Raw genomic sequence first — 16334 nt, 5'->3', positions numbered from 1 at the left:
TCTGTTCCATACGTATTATCACATCTAGAGACATTCAAGGTCCAGTCCTGTCAGGCGCTTAAGATTATGCAAGTTTCCCTGTTGATCTCACTGCTAAAAAGCTGCTTAAATATTTTGCATGATTAGTGCTGTACATGTGTGGAAATAATAACATCATAAAATTATTTATTTTGTAGGCTATTAATCCTGACTGCCTGTGGTACAAGTTTCTTGTTTGAGTTCCCCAAGAGCAACAAGACCAAAGGGTTTAGACTATAATCAAACATCTGCTTGATTCAGTTCCATGAGATCAGGATCTGGTGCTAAGTGACATGTGCTAGCTCAGAACTAAGGGGGAAGAAAGGAGGGTTAGTCAAAGCTCCCTGAAAAGCAATGTTTTCTATGTCACCAGCAGATCCACAGAACCCAGAACCCATAAATCATGTTGCCCTAATTAATCATAAATTACTCTAGTTATGCTCTCTGTGCCTGTAAATTATGTTAGCAGTAAAGTTATTTTCACTGTATCATGTCTTAGAATTGTAATCATGAGCTAGAGTTGTTCTCAACTAGAGCATGAGCCTCTTTTTGGCCTTCTGCAATGTGTTTTAATAGCTTTGTAACATTAAGTACAATAATGGAAACAACAGAATTAGTTGAGAGAAATGGGTGTTTCACACAGTACTGGGGCATGTGTCGGGTCATTATGTGATTTTATAAAGCTTTTCTTGATGAAGTCAGTCAATAAACTTTTAATTTCTTTCAGTCATCTTTATGAAGTTGAGAAATGCGGAAGATTTCACAATTTAGCACCACGGTCTTCCACTTCCAAGAATTCTCTTTTGACATTGCATTGGGGTAAGAAATAATTGCTTACTTTTCTACAGTTTTATCCCATAACTAATGCATTTTGCATCTGAAACAATGGAGAAGATGAATGAACATTTCAACTAGAACTCATAGAACGGTCTTTGCTCTAGCTCATACCCACTCAGTTAAGAGAAATGCTTAATTTTAGGCACAAACCTTATACAAAGTCCATTAATGCTATTATACTTTTCTCTGTTTTATTTCACTTGTTTTTACCAAGACTTTCACCTGTGGATCAATGTCAATGCTCTTTGTTCAATTTTAAGCTAGAAAATAGGCTGTTTGGGGGAAATCCTGTAGCAATGTATAGCCACATCTCAGGGGAAGTTATGTGAACATACACTCACTTGTACTCTTTATATGTGTGTGTGTATTATAGATGTTCAGTTTTGTGCTTAGCTATATAACTATTATAACTGATTCTTGTGGACTTTTTGTGCAAATAAGAGATTTTGAAAAAGCAAAATCAAGACAAAGATAATGTGTTGGTCTGAATAGAGGTGGAGATAAATCTGAAGAATATAGAACAATCAGAACACAGACCAATTGCATTGATCATGTTCCCAATTCTACATCTCTTTTTTTGTTAATAACAACAGTGTTGATGTAAACACTGAGTATTTCCCAGGGACAGATTACCTGCTAGGGATAATGGTCCTTTGCTGAGCACTGAGCCACTGGAGCCTTCTAGCCAATCATTAATTCCTGAGAAATGCCATACAGCTCAATCATTATTATTAACAGACATTCCAGAACCATGAAAATCTGTCAAAAAAGCAACAAGACAGGCCTGATCTCAGACAGTATTGATGCAAAGGGTATTTTGTGATAAGAAATGTCGTTTGGAAACTGGAATGAAGCAGACAGTGTCTGTTTCCTTGATACCTATTTCATACCGTAATGAGATATTTGGATGTATAGATATGAAATGTATTGCAGCCGGAAAACAAAAGAGATGATTCTACTATATGAGGCCAAGTGGAAGCATGTTTGCAATCACTAGTCTTTAAAAGTACATTTAAATGTTAGAACATGTCTGCTGTGGGGTGATAGGGTAGCTTGTGACATACAAGATACCTTAGCAGACATATCTTGAAGAAGGATCAACATGTGTTCAGCAAGGAGGCTGCAAGAGATGTGAGGTTTGTAGATACTGAAAACAGTCCAGTGATTTACAAATATTGTAAACAGTCCTGAGTGATACAACACACAAGTTTGTTTTAAACACTCCTACATTCTTGAATCATCTTGATTCACATTCATCATACAGCCCCATCTGCTGCTATTAAGTTTTGTCATTCTTACTGTTAGGAGAGGAGTATGCTTTGCCATTGGTGTTAGGCTCACTGGGTGGTTAAAACACAATTGGTGCTAAACCTTTCCTTTAGTTACACAGCTAACACTTCATAAGCCTTTGGGTTTTTTTACCCAGTAACTACAATCATTAGTAACATATTAGTGCAGCACTGTGTGAAAACCCAGCCTGCAGTGTGTTGACACTAAATATGCTGCTGTAATTATCAAACACACAACTTTTAAACTAACCTTTTGCTTTTCATTAATACAGATGCACCTACAAACTAGGACAGAATGAGTGTTTTTTTTCTTATAATTTCATGAATTCATAGCACCTTTGACTAGAATATCTTATAAAAATTACACATCATATTAAGCACTTTTTAGCAATTGTCATCAACTCTGACAAAATACAGCTTGCACATAGCAAAGGGATCACCATCAAGAGATCTTACTGAGCCAGGAGGTGATTCATGAATGAAAAATCACAAGACTTGTTTTCATGGCTCACTGAGGAGGAAAATAGTTTATTGCAATTCTACAATGTAGAAATTACCTTTATCACCTACTATTTTCCTCTGACATCTTATTGTAAAACCAAAACAGTAGTAACTGCATGGGGTAGGGTGGGGAGAGGCAGTAACAGCATTCACGCTTGGAGTGGATTTAATGAAACACTGACTGTTCTTGTAGCTTCAGTTAAATGCAGAGGAAATAGTTTAATTCAAAATAAATAAATAAATAAATAAATTTAGAAGGTAAATGGAGTACTTTTAAATGTAGAAGAGGAAACGTGTACTGCAAGGGTCTTCAGTATACAGCAGGGGAAAAGTGCCAGAATGTCACAAGAGGCTTTCAGCAGTATAGCTGAAAAATGAGTTGTGCCCTCAGGTTTGCCTGTTGCACAGCTATTCCTCTAATTCTGAACAAGGAAAACTGCCAGTCAGTTTCTCTCTTTGGCAAGATTGATGTTGCTTTTGAATTGTAACAGTATTGCAAGTACCTGTGAACAAGGTATGTTTCTGCTCGTTAAAAATTAGACTGCCACAGAATTTAGATTTGGAATGATTGGCCAGGTGTCTGAGGATTACAGCAACTGACAAAGCAAGCTCTGCAGATCATTCCAGACTCATGCCAGCAAAATCTTTATGTCTTGTTACCAAAAAAGAAAAAAGGGCTACAGAGGATCAAAAAAATTGGAACTGCTTTTGTATCCTTCCAACTGAAAACCCAACTACTTTTGTTCCCATGAGTTCAACTTTTCAAGGCAGAGAGGAAGCCTTTCTAAACAGACCTAAAATAGCATTAAAATTTTTCAAGGTTAACGGCAGTATAATAGGCTGTATACTCTGTCTGAGCATAGAGAAGCTGTGCTTAGGCATAGAAGAGGACACAGCAGAGAAAATTTTCTAATCCTCTCCTGTCTGACTCTGGCATATATTAGAACAGCTAGGGAGCTGATCTAACCAATACCTCTTGTAAAAACTCCTCAGTAACTTTATATAACAGGGACTGGGAAGTGGACATGTCTTACTTTAGAATGGTCTTTCTCCAGGCCTGGAACTTTCACAGATGGAAGTCAAAACAGGAAGAAGTCCAATTAGTGAGTCAGTTATAGCCTGTCAGTTCTAGCACTATTAACTCTCAGGAGTTAAAAGTGAGCTGTAAAGCGCAGAAGTGAAGAACATGCTCTTTACATAAATGTAAAGTTTCTGTATTACATAATTGAAATAAGATTTTAGCCACTGCATATTTTCATGTCTTCCAAAATGTGCTAAGTCAGGCAACCAGAATCAAAAGTTCTTACTGAACATTACTTTCTAGTGTGCTTCCCTGATAATAAGCTTTAATGACTCCCCATATCACTGTCACAACTTGCCCATCCAAGTATTTTTTATCTTACATGTAGTAATAATACATAGATGTAGGAACTCTCACATTTGTGGAGAAGGAAAAGGAAATTTCTCTGACAGTTTCATTTTTAAAGGATGTTAACTGCTAAAAGATGCTCAAGATTTTCAAGTAACAAGACAGATTAAATAAGGGGTACAGAGAAAGTAATAACCATCTGAGTTCTGTGATACTTTTTTGATTATATCACACTGCAGTTTTCATGTGGCTATCAGATTCACTTATGTGATTACCATGCCTGGCTGAGAATGTCAAATGTGGTTGCCAAAGATTAAATAGCTACAGTCCAACTCAGTAGCTATGAAATTTAACAACCGTCTTTCCATTGATTTAAAATGGAAACTGCACTGGGTGATTTTGTTCAGAGATGCTGAATAATCACAGCTTACACTGAAATCACCAGATGTCTGAGTGGTCAGTACTAAAAATCGGGTCACACATTTGAAAGCCTAATAATGAATTCAGTGACTAATTTAGGCACATATGTTGGAAAACTGCTGACATGCACAAGTACACATACAGGTTCCAGACCATGCTTTTAGGCAGATGGTAACAAATGTCCCTTCTTGACTCCACTTGACAGACAATGTAAAGAGAAATACTAAGGCTGGCTCCAAAGGGATTTGTTACTCTGTCCTCTAGGGTGTTAGCCAGTGAGAAGAAATGATCTATGAACCAGGTGTACTGACATACAGGTCAAAAAAAAATGAGGATCTCAAGGCGGGAAGCTAAATGCAGTTTCATGTGTTTTCTTTCTAGAGAGCACTGTGATAATGTTAATAGGGATCATCATCGATAATTCTCAGCACAGTACAAGTCTGTTATACCTACCTGGAGTATCTATCTAGAACATCTGTCTAGGTATTGTGTTATACCTGTCATGAAGGAAAAGACATCAACCTTGCTTTTTGCATCATGTTAATAGTACACTGAAAAGTAAATGCTTAAATTAAATAATGTATGCTGTAGAGAAACAGGTTTGATAATCGTTCATTTTTTTCATCATGTGGTTTAGTTGAGTATATTTGCTTAAAGTTGTTTTGTATTTATTTTTTTTTAATTATTGTGAAAGTACAGTGATCCCACAGCTACTAGATAATGGGTCAAATAAAAGGATTTTAACTGTTATGTGAAATGCACATTAGGGAGTCTTGAAGTGGTGCAAGAAGATGCTGAGAGCAGATATTAGTGGTATCTTTTCATTGTCATGTTTACTTAAATCAGCAGATTATCTCTAACCTGCTAAATATAATATAATTTTAATAACATATTCAGGATATCTGCTCCCCAACACATAAATAGGAGATTACAGTAAGGTTAAACATGTTTTTAGTACAAAATACTGGCACCTGAGAGTACAGCTTTCAGAACGGTTTGTTTATTCTGCATATTTGTATAATCAAGTGACATTGGACTAAAATGTAAAGAAGATGCAATAGGAATACATATGTATAATACAGAAATTATATATATATTTATAAATATATATATAGGGCCAGTTGTAACTTAATACTTGATAAAAGGGCAACTCAAAATTCTCTTGTGTGTGTGTGGGAATTAGTCTGTCATTCACTCCCACACACCTGATAGAAAGTTGGCCTCTTTAAAGAGAATTTTGTAATTTATATACACCTTGAAGTCTTAAATATGATTTTCTAGTTTAACAAATTCTCCCTGTGAATATTGTGATTGTTCTTCTTTAAAAAGAAAAAATAAAAAGGAAATCACATGTCATTTCTATGCAAAGTAGGACAGTTGAAGTGAGCCTTGATAATATGACGAAGAAACAGATAATTTAGATGGTTGAATAATCGGATTGCTTTCCTACATGAACAATGCAAGCATTTCAATACGTAAAATGACCATAAGTGAAAAAGAGCAGATATCTCATAATACCCAATTATCTCACTTGTTTCTCTCACAATGTTTGGCTCCAGTTAAAAAAAAAAAAAAAAAAAAAAAACACTTGCACAGCAAGATCAGAAATAGATCTTCAGTGCAAAGACTGAACCTGAGTCCGGTTTTCAATCTTTTCATCGCGTCACAGAAGACATTGGTAGTATTAGGTCTATTGGTTGTCATTAATTTCTTATTGACAGAGGACAAAATCTCAACCTTTTAATGTTAAGAGGAATAGTGCCATTAACAGGAAAGGAGATCCCACAGTGAGGATCAAAATGTGATAAGTTTATTCTCATTGAGATGTTCTTTATAGGACATAAAATTCCTTTGGTTACAATGGGGTCACTTTGTAAGGTTGGTGTTATTCATAGCAAAAGCAAAAAAAAAAGACTCAAAATCTAACATTAAAGGATACAAAATAAAAGCGCATAGAAAATGTTAGACAAAAAAAAAAAACAAGGATTAGGGCCATATTCTCAGGCCTATTACATAGAGAGAATATAGAAATATTTAAGGAAAGATTATTTTACATACAGTGCACCTTTAAATGCCAATGCAGATAGCTCTATACTGCTCAAAATGCATTCAAACAGCTCTGGTTTCTATGTCCATCAGCACATTGAAGCCCAAGGGAGGCACAGTCTGCTGGCAGAGTGATAAGGACAGCTCTCTAGTGCATATGCTGAGGGAAGCTGCCTGCACTACTAGGGAAGCCAGTAAAAATCAGCAGCATACTCAACAATCCTTGTTTCTACCTTCCTGCCTACATCTATCCTAAGCAACTTTTTTGTGCCCTGACAATGTAAGAGTATGAAGGCTGCTTCTCTCTGACTTTGTGACCTTTTACTACAGTTGCATTTCACTGGGACAAGAGAAGTCATCTCTATGCTGTGAACAGATAAAATTTTCTTGGCAGCTGGCATACAGCTGTGGAGTTCATTCCCTGGTGACACTGAAATGATTACAAATCTTAGCTCCTTCAGAATAAAATGTAAAATCTGTTATTTTCACCTACCTGTTCCATAACAATGAGAAAAACAAAGCCATCCCTCCTCGGACATGAACAGAAAGATAGAGATCCTTACTGTGATTACTCTTGGAGCTTGTAAAGGTGTTCTGGTACCATGGTGATGAACACAGTATAACTGCCAAGATGGATGATAGATCCAGCTGGCACTTCTCCCTCCTCCCCCACACATCATGGTGCTCACCACAACAAGTTTATGATTTTGTCCTAAAAATCTGTTGAGTCTTGTTGGTCTTTATGAATTTATTGCAGAAACCGCAAAATGCTCTCTTCTCTTTCGATTTAGTCTCGACTGTATGAGAGAGGTGCGCAATTTGGGCAGAAATGACACCCAAGTGGTATTTTTTTCTCTTGATTTTTCAATGGAGCAAATAACTCACCTAAAGTTTTTGCGGATTAATAAACAGAGTTCTCCTTCTCGGCAAAAAAAAAAAAAAAAAAAAAAAAAAATCTGTCTGCTCAGTTGTCGTAGTCAAGTTTTACCCAGAATGATATGATTATGTTTGTTCAGGTGAGATTTGTTGTTCAGAAACTCAGTGAGAAAGTCCTGTCTCTACCTACATTGCACTCTGTCTGTTTACATAGGATTTATACAAGGATGACAGTTTGTTGCTTGGTTGGTTGGTTTTTAATCCAGAAAATAAATAACTTCTAGACTAGTGTAAGATCATAGCAATATTGAAAATGTATTTTCTTCAGGAATGGAAAAGTGTGAAAAATAATAGCAACGGCATTTGTTCGCAAAACCTTTCTCAGGTTATGCTGCTGTGGGAAAAGCAGATGTCAGTATCCAAGGTTTATAAATCTATTATTCAACATGCTAGTAGTTGATTAAAACATTTTTCATTGAGAAATTAATTTTGAATGGATTTTAGCAACTGAAATACTTTATCTGGATGTTTCCAAAACACCTACATGTTTCCAAAACAATTATACCTTAGAAACTGTGTGAAGTAAATACTGGGAGAATATTAGCAAATGGAATTCTAATGGATCTAAATGGGACTAGGGCTCCTTTCAGCCAGGGTGAATTTGGCTCTTTATTTGCTTGAGTTGCAGAAATCTGATTAACCAAAGTTTATCCAGAAATAAATTAGCACTAAAGCATTAAAATCAGAGCTTTGAGACTACTAGCACAGCCTTATGCTAGCTTTTTTCAACCAAAGAGTCCAATTAAGCCAACTTGGCAGAAGTCTTAAAAGCAAGTGTTTTCTGCTGGTTGTTAGTAAAAAAATTGATCACTCTTTATGTTAAGACAAAGGTTGCCTGTTTGCCCAATGAGGAGCAGAAGAGGAAAAACAGAGCACAACACCAAAATACAGTTTTCTTCTGGCTTTGGAAGCCAAGAGGAAAGACTGGAAATTCTAGTACTAGTCTGTTAATGATATCATTATTTCTGGCTGACAGCAAGGTAACAGATGCTTCTTCAGGTCAGTGCTTCCCAGCCTGTTCCTAGACAGACTTCCCATCCTTATTTATGATAGATGGACTTCAAGTATTGTGGCATATCAAGTGCATGAACAGATCACATACAACGGTCAATGACTTAAATTTCACAGTGGGAGGATCCCTCCTACAGTGTAGCAACAGTGGCTTACAGAACCTGTGCCGGAAACGAAATTTAGCCCTATAAAAATAGTCAGTCCTGTCCCAAATAAATTCTCAAAAGAAGGCTTAGGACAGTCAGAATTTATGCACAGATTTTATGCTGATTTTCTGCACCGATTCCTCCTTCTTCTTCCTAGATGAATGGAAATATGCTTAACTTGTGCAGGTATCTTGTTTAGGTGGCTATCCATTTTGTATTTAATAATATTTGAACTTTGACTGCAGCTTGCCTGAAAATAAATAAGTAAATCAACCTGACTTCCTGTTAAATTTGACCAGCTCTTGAGCAAAGTAGTCACAGAGAAGCAGAGTAGTTGCTTTCCCAACAGCTTGTTTCCACAAAGAATGTGATGATCTCCATCTAGGTAAGCTTAGATGTATAATCATGAATGTTACTTTGACAAAAGTTCCAGCGCTGGCACATTCTAAACAATTCAGAATTATTTAATACTTTTCACAGAAATAGTCAAACAAGGTGGTAACAGATTAGACCAGATAGAATTGCTTGAGAACTTGTGAAGGTAAAAAGGTACTGTCATTTTGGAATCAAGACAGACACCTGGTCCTCTATGTAGGACGTATAGAGAGTTAGATGCCTCAGAATAATGAACCTTGAAGTCTGAATACTAAGTGGAAAACATGACAACCAATAATTAAGCACTGATCACAGAGGTCTATCTCACCCAGTGCCCATCTATGGAAGTTAAATATCTAGCAGAAGATAGCAAGCAGGTGCCTCTTTCTATTCAATTCCAGAATCTGGACTCTGAATTCCACATTCATCTTGTCAGCATAAGAACTCTGGTCCCTGTTTTCTTTCTGTTGTATTTGTTTTGTTTACTTTACAAAAAACCATTAATAAGAGATGAAGAAGCTACTTCAAATTAATATGAGGAAGGACAGAAAAAGAAAGAAGAGGTTCTTTGGAGATCAGAATATCTTCTTTCTTCCAGTTGTCATGGAAAGCCTAAATGTGAATCATTTGGACTTCACTTTGCTCTTCAAAATTCAAGTGGTAGGACAAGTATGAGTACTACACCAACACTAGATATACTCCACTAGCTCTCCAATCAGTGATTACTTGTTCATATTCAAGGCCTTTCTTCAAGGTTTTCACTGGAGTGCAATATAATTCCTATGGCATCTGCAACTCAAAAGGTCACTGCATTCATTGAAAACATTTTGAGTTATGGAACTCATCATGAAATGGGAGTAAGGAGACGCCTTCAGAGTCTAAGCCTAAACACCAAAGATCAAAGCCTGAAAAGATTTCTTCCATTCATGAGAAGACATTAGCATAAAAACATTTAGAGGGAAGAGACACATGCATAACTGCTTATCTTACTATGAATTTGCATGTGCTACAGATTTAATTAAAAGACAAAAGGTCAACTGTATTTTCTAGATATTAAAGTTAATTGGTCACTACCAATCTGCAATCTTGCCATCTTTGTCAGAGCCTTAGCTAGATTATTAAAATGCAAACACCACCACTCTTCTAGGAATTATATGCTCATATTTTTCTCATCTGATTTTTTTTTTTTTTCATTCAGAAGCCCCTAATACGTAGGAAGGTATCGTGATTTTGATTTCTATATGTAACTCCAAATGACAACATATACACTGTGTATGCCATAGCCTCAGTCATTAGGAAAGTTTTGAGCTTCCACTTACTTTATTTTCTTTATTTCCTCCTAGGCACTTATTACATTATTCCTATCATGCTGAGCTCTAATGTTTAGAAATATTATAGAATTAAAAAGAAAACAAACAAACAAACAAAAAAAGTCAATTAATTATTTCATTTGAATAATTAAACATTTAAAATATTCCCTCCATACCTTATGTTCAGTTATAGATATATTATTAATAGTAGCTTGTACTGTGCACTCCAAGAGAATGTTAGGCACCTAATTCCTAGAACCTGGGGAGGATAACATTTCCTGACACCATGAATTTACCTACCCAATGAAAAAGTTATCGTGTTCTAATTCAAATATGTTTCACAGTGTAATAATTACACTGTATGAATGTTGTGCTTTTTATGCAAAATTCAGAATAATTAATTATTCAACAAAATTGTTATGGTTGATGAATCCATCCCACTGTGTTTAAAAAATGTTAATTGTCCTTCACTATTTTTAGGATGCTCTTGTTTTATCATTCATTCCCGTAGCTTACTCTGTAAAGACCATCCTATAAATGTATGACCATAGGTTGGTAGCCAGACTGACTGTTGTCAGTTGGGTATCAGCAATGGTTAAACATGGTTTGTCACATCTCTGCTTGTTGAGTATGTTCCTGTAGACAAATGGCCTTCAGTCTCTAATTCTTTCAACTGGCGTTCTGTAATTTTCCCGCTCCCGGACCCAGTCTTCAACAACAACATCCAATGATTCCACCATGCTTGTTTACCAGCCTGACTAGGCTTCATATTAGAGGCTCTTTTCTTCAGGAGATTGTGTCCAAAAGCACACAGAAAACAGTCTTTTTGAATGAGTATAAAAGGTGACTGAATTATAGAATGGTTTGGGTTGGAAAGGACCCTAAAGATTATATAGTTCCAAGCCCCATCTTTAATTTTTAAGTTTCTGTTTTATCAGTATATACATCAAGATTAAACTTCGACTTCTTGGTTGCTTTTCTGGACAATCACAGAATATTGATTTAACTCAGAATATGCCTACAGTAATCACAATGCCTAAATGACAGACACATCTGTAAATGACAGATAACTTCAAATCTGTCTCTTAATCGCTTCTGATTAGTTGTAGACAGGCTATAAGAATTTAATGGAAGTTGTATTTTAATAGAAAGATACTGCCTTATTGAGAGAGTTTTCTGGTGCCCCCAAGTTCTGTAATTTAATTATTATCCATTAATATAATTGCCATGATGCCTAAGTGATAATACACTAACTTAGCCCCAAAATTTTGATGGCCATGAGTCTTAGTTTATCTGATATTAGAGCTAGAGTGTCTGAAGCACAAAATGGTGGAGCAATTCTTTTGCAAGGTCATGGGGTAAACTTGACAGGAATGTATTTGCTAAGCAGTGAATGTCGCATTCTTCTCGTTCAGCCTACTGTTCTATGGAATGCATATCTTCTGTGCATTTTCTACTAGACACCTGCAAAAAGCAAGATGATCTCTAAGGGTTCCATATCATCTGGAAAAGAGGCACTTAAGTTAATTTCATCCTTCTGCCTGCTGTATAGGTGAAGTATCTTTGTTATGATCATCCTTCAGAAATGTATCAATAAGACCAAGGAATATTTCCACCAATAAAATTTCAGTTCCCCATTATTAAAAAAAAAAAATGAAGTTCAAAGAGCAGGAAAGCCCCTTTTCTATCAGCAATAAGCTCTGCTTTTTTGTACATAGACATTGGACTACATTGTATTTGTAAAAGGGATCTGAAAAGAGTTGGAGGGTTAATATTTAAAAGAACATCACAATGGGAATACAGAATGTTTGCTGTCATTGGCTTAGTTGTTATAAATAAATACAGCTGGAAGAAATCTGAAAAAATCATCACAAGTACAGTGAAGGAGGAGAGTAGCTGAAGTGACAGGTTAGTGCAAACCTGGTGGATTACTTTTGCCTGGTAGGGGATGCAATCTTATCCTCATTTATTATTAATTTTGCAAGTAAAAGTTTTGTGGTGCATGTTATGTCTTCACTCATAGATCAGCCTCTCCATGCCTCCACCTGTGTTCAGATTTATCTTTATCTCTTTTTACCTAAGGCCCATAAAACACCTACAGATCTTTAGACCAGGAACCTGAGAGAAATGCAAAATGTAATTTATTGCTGAGATAATACTATTGAAAAATGGATCCTTCTGCTTATTTAATACTATCCTTAATGGAAAATGAAAGGTCCTTGAAATTCTGAGACGTAGCTGAGAGTCCACATTGAAACATAAAAAAAATCAAGTACTATTTAATTTTGAAATCATATTTTCTACAAATTAAACTAAGAGGTTTGTAATAGCAATAATTACCTATTCAGCATCCTTCATCAGTCTCTGAACTCATTTTCTTCAGTCATTACTTGAGAGAAAAAAAAACTTAAATGTGTCATTTATGCTTAATCTGTGGTTTTCCCCACATACCTTCTTTGTTCATCTCCAGCTTTAATTATGGAAAAAACATTTTGTTTGATAGAAATCTATGGCAAAATAGGTGCCTACTTCTTAGTCATCCTAAGTTCAGTGACTGCTAAATTAGTGACATCAATTTTAAGATCTATTTGACTTGAAAAAACCTGGCACACAACATGAATGAGCAGGAACATGCAGAAGAGCTCTTTGAAGCTTTTAGAGGACAGGAGTCATTCTGCAAGGCAGCAAAGATTCTCTCAGCTGCTGATGCAATCTATTTGTAAGGCTGTATGTTGAGGGGAGGATCTGTGAAGGCCAGTCTACAAGAAGGTTTATTTGCTTGTTTGATGTTTAATTTACAGTTGCCACTTGTGCAAAGGAGGACACCTCTGAGGTGCCAAACCTCACTCTGCATTTGGAGAAGCTACAGCTTCACAAAGTAGCATGACAGTGGTTCCACTTTCACAGGTGTTTGTTGGTTTTTTTTTGAAATCATTAAGACTTTTTTTTTCTCAAGGTATTCTGATGTTGTTTCTTTATGTCCAGTTTGTTATACACAGTCAGAATGGTGATGCACATGTGCTTCTCAAAAATATACATGATTTAACAAGTGATCTGGAAAGAACCTATGTACCAAAACTTAGGAGACAAATAAAATAAAAATAATAATAATAATAATAAAATCCCTATTTATGAAAGAGGATGAATTATGTTTATACAAGAAAGGAAGAAAAAGGAACATTTTTTTCTCAGAAACCCAAATTGTTTGCATGTCACCTGTAACATAAAAATGATTTTTTCCTGTTTGAAAAATAATTTTATGGTTGGAGCAAGGAAACAAAAGGATTGTCCTTGTACTTTTGCAATGCATTTTGAGTTAACCAGTGTAACAGTAAAACAAGAACATCCTTGTTGTAAGCCTAGCTGAAAAAACATCTAAATGCTCTGATTGTTTATTGAATTTTAATACTTGAAGGATTGCTGCTTCTTTGCTTTTTTGGCAGAAATAGCAACTGTGGTTAATGATCATCTGGATTTTTATTTTTTTCTAATAAAATGTCATTTATCAGCAAAGAAGGAGAAAGGAATCTGAGAGTCATGCATACAGATGCATAAACTAAATACTGCTTCTTTTGCCAGATTGCTGCTTTTGCTTGTACATTAATGGAAAATCTGATTGTTTAAAAATAAGGGAAGTCCAACAAGTCCAAATTTTAGATCTAGATGTGAATTACAAGCTCTTATATCTAGATTTTATTCTCAGACCAAGTCCAGTAGTACATACCTGAAGCCTATAGTGCTCAGAAACATATATTGAATTGTATCTTCACATGTATTTATATACATAATTTCCCCCTATTTGTGACTGGACAGGTCTTGGTGATCACCAGGAATTATACACTATATACAATTCAACATGTACAGAGAACATTTAAACGTTTAAACATCAGGAAGTGCTTAGGTAGTTCAGGATGAGGTGGCTGCCAACTACGACCTTTCCACATATTTTTAGAGAAGGGTACTTCCCTTACAGCCTTGATTTTGTTACTGAGCTCTAGGCTTCCTGTGCATTTTTTCTGAAACTGCATTTTTAGCAGTTTCAGTGCAAGCTCATGACCCAAAGTTCTATGGCTCTTCAGGAGCAAAAATCTAATGTGTCACAGATATACACTAGTGCAAAGAATTGCTCTAGTCTGGTCCTCATGTTCACTAGAATGGTAACTGGTCATGGCTGCTGAATTTGCTGGCACCACAGGTCTCAATTGCTTAGTGAAAGCTGGAGGTATTTAGTGTATGTGAAAATGAAATCTCAGGATAGGGAAATCCAGAATCAGAGGCACCCTGAATAAAGTAGAACTCATGAATATTTGGCAGCACATAAAATGAACGAGACACTTATTACAATCTTACAAAAACTACCTGGATCTAGATAGAACCTGTATCTGTGTCAGAAATGGGAATTCAGTGTGCAAAACAAATTGAGTTAAATAGTGTGTTTAACTCATTACATCAACTTTTATATCTCTCATAGTTACAGTGACTCAAGGAATATATTACAGGTTTCTTGAACAAATGGAGCCTGCCCACACTAAATGAGTCAGATAAAAATCAATTACATTTTGGATTCTTAACTCTGGAAATAATCAATGTCATCATTGTTCCCTCCCTAGAAGCAAAATATTGGTCCTGGACAACCAATCTTTTTAAGTTGGTTTGTGCAAAACATTTTAAGTATTTTTTTTATCTAATTTTTTGGACCCTTTGAAAATGGATAAATATTTGGTATTGAGGCCAAATATTAAGAGGGCCTTTTAAAATACCAATAAGCACTGTTTAATGACTCATTTATGTTCATATAGAATGTTAAAAGGGCAGACCTTATGTTTTATTTTATTTTGTAATTTTTCAGGCTCCAACTGGTAAATTTATTTGTATTTCTGTAGTCTGGAGTCTTCTACTCTCAGCAGTGTAATGGGAGGTAAAGACAGAGTAGGCTAGTATAAGCTACTACTTAAAGGTTTCAGAGTTTAGAAATTTGTATCCATTAGTTGTTTGGGGGAGAAAAATAGGAAGGGTGTCATATGCCAAACGTACTAGACTATAACATCTACTAGGAATGCTGTACTACTGTTACAGCATTTATGTGAGCTGGAAGGAGAAAGAAATAGAAAACAGACTTGATACATTACATTACATGCTTTATTTCTTCAGCCTATGTAAGTCCATATTGTCTCTAAACTAATGCAATGATGTGATACTCTTTATACCATCAGTTTTTATTAATTCCCCTTGCTTTCTCTAACTTATCCCTCAAGGACTGATATATATTAGCAAGCACTGAAAACAGATGTTGATAATTCTTTGTGTGTTGTTTACACCTCCAATTTTCATTGGATTCCCTGCATTCCAGATGGCACGTAGTGATTTTATTAAATGTATAAGATTAAAATGGTTTACTTCCAAATCTGCGTATCTGTTTGTGCTTTGTAATTTTAATTTCAATGTCTAGACCAATCCCATTCTGTCCTTTTGACCTTTTGGATTCTTCCATTTTTGCAATTTGTTATCTTCTTGTCATTTGCCAAGAACAGAGAAAAGATTCCCTGCTTCAACCATTCCTCATATGATTTGTCATCAGTGATAGTAAATTTCAGAATTAATTACTTGTTTTATTGGTACATTATTTAGGTCTCTCAAAGTACATATAATCATACTTAATTAGTTGTAGTAGGAAATGAAGTAGACTGCAACCGTTTTTTTGTTTTTGTTTTGTTTTGTGTAGTTTTTTTGTGTGGGTGGGTGGGTTTTGTTGTTGTTGTTGTTTGTTTTTGTTTGGTTTAGTTTGGTTTGGTTGGGTTGGGTTGTTTTTTTGTTTGTTTCAGAACTTCCAAGTTAAGAACTATTTGGATTGGCAGTGTGATGTAATACATACTAGAGTGATTCTTAGGAGAATTGGACTCCTCAGACCTGCCCTATTCTAATCAGTTGTTACAAAGCTAAACCTCATATAAACATTTCCTTTTCACTGCTTCCGTTTCTCATTTTTGATCTATCTTATATTCAGTATACTGCATGCTTTTACAGAATGGTATATTCTCCTGTGTATGTTCACAGTAACTTTTTAAAATTATTAAAA

The 16334-nt window shown here is 35.5% G+C and overlaps 1 protein-coding gene across 3 annotated transcripts in view; it reads left to right on the top strand.

Moving 5' to 3' along the window:
- Window positions 1-16334, top strand: part of LOC311445203 (uncharacterized protein) — a 259968-nt gene that overhangs the window by 241613 nt on the left and 2021 nt on the right. For all 3 annotated transcript variants that reach the window (XR_014698273.1, XR_014698274.1, XR_014698275.1), the window contains one exon: window positions 746-837. The gene's annotated coding sequence lies outside the window, so the exon portion shown is untranslated. The remainder of the gene's footprint in view (window positions 1-745; window positions 838-16334) is intronic.

The sequence above is a fragment of the Aythya ferina genome, assembly GCF_964211825.1.
Source record: "Aythya ferina genome assembly, chromosome: 15".
In the NCBI taxonomy this organism is placed as follows: Eukaryota; Metazoa; Chordata; class Aves; order Anseriformes; family Anatidae; genus Aythya; species Aythya ferina.
This window is presented reverse-complemented; position numbering and strand designations above follow the sequence as displayed.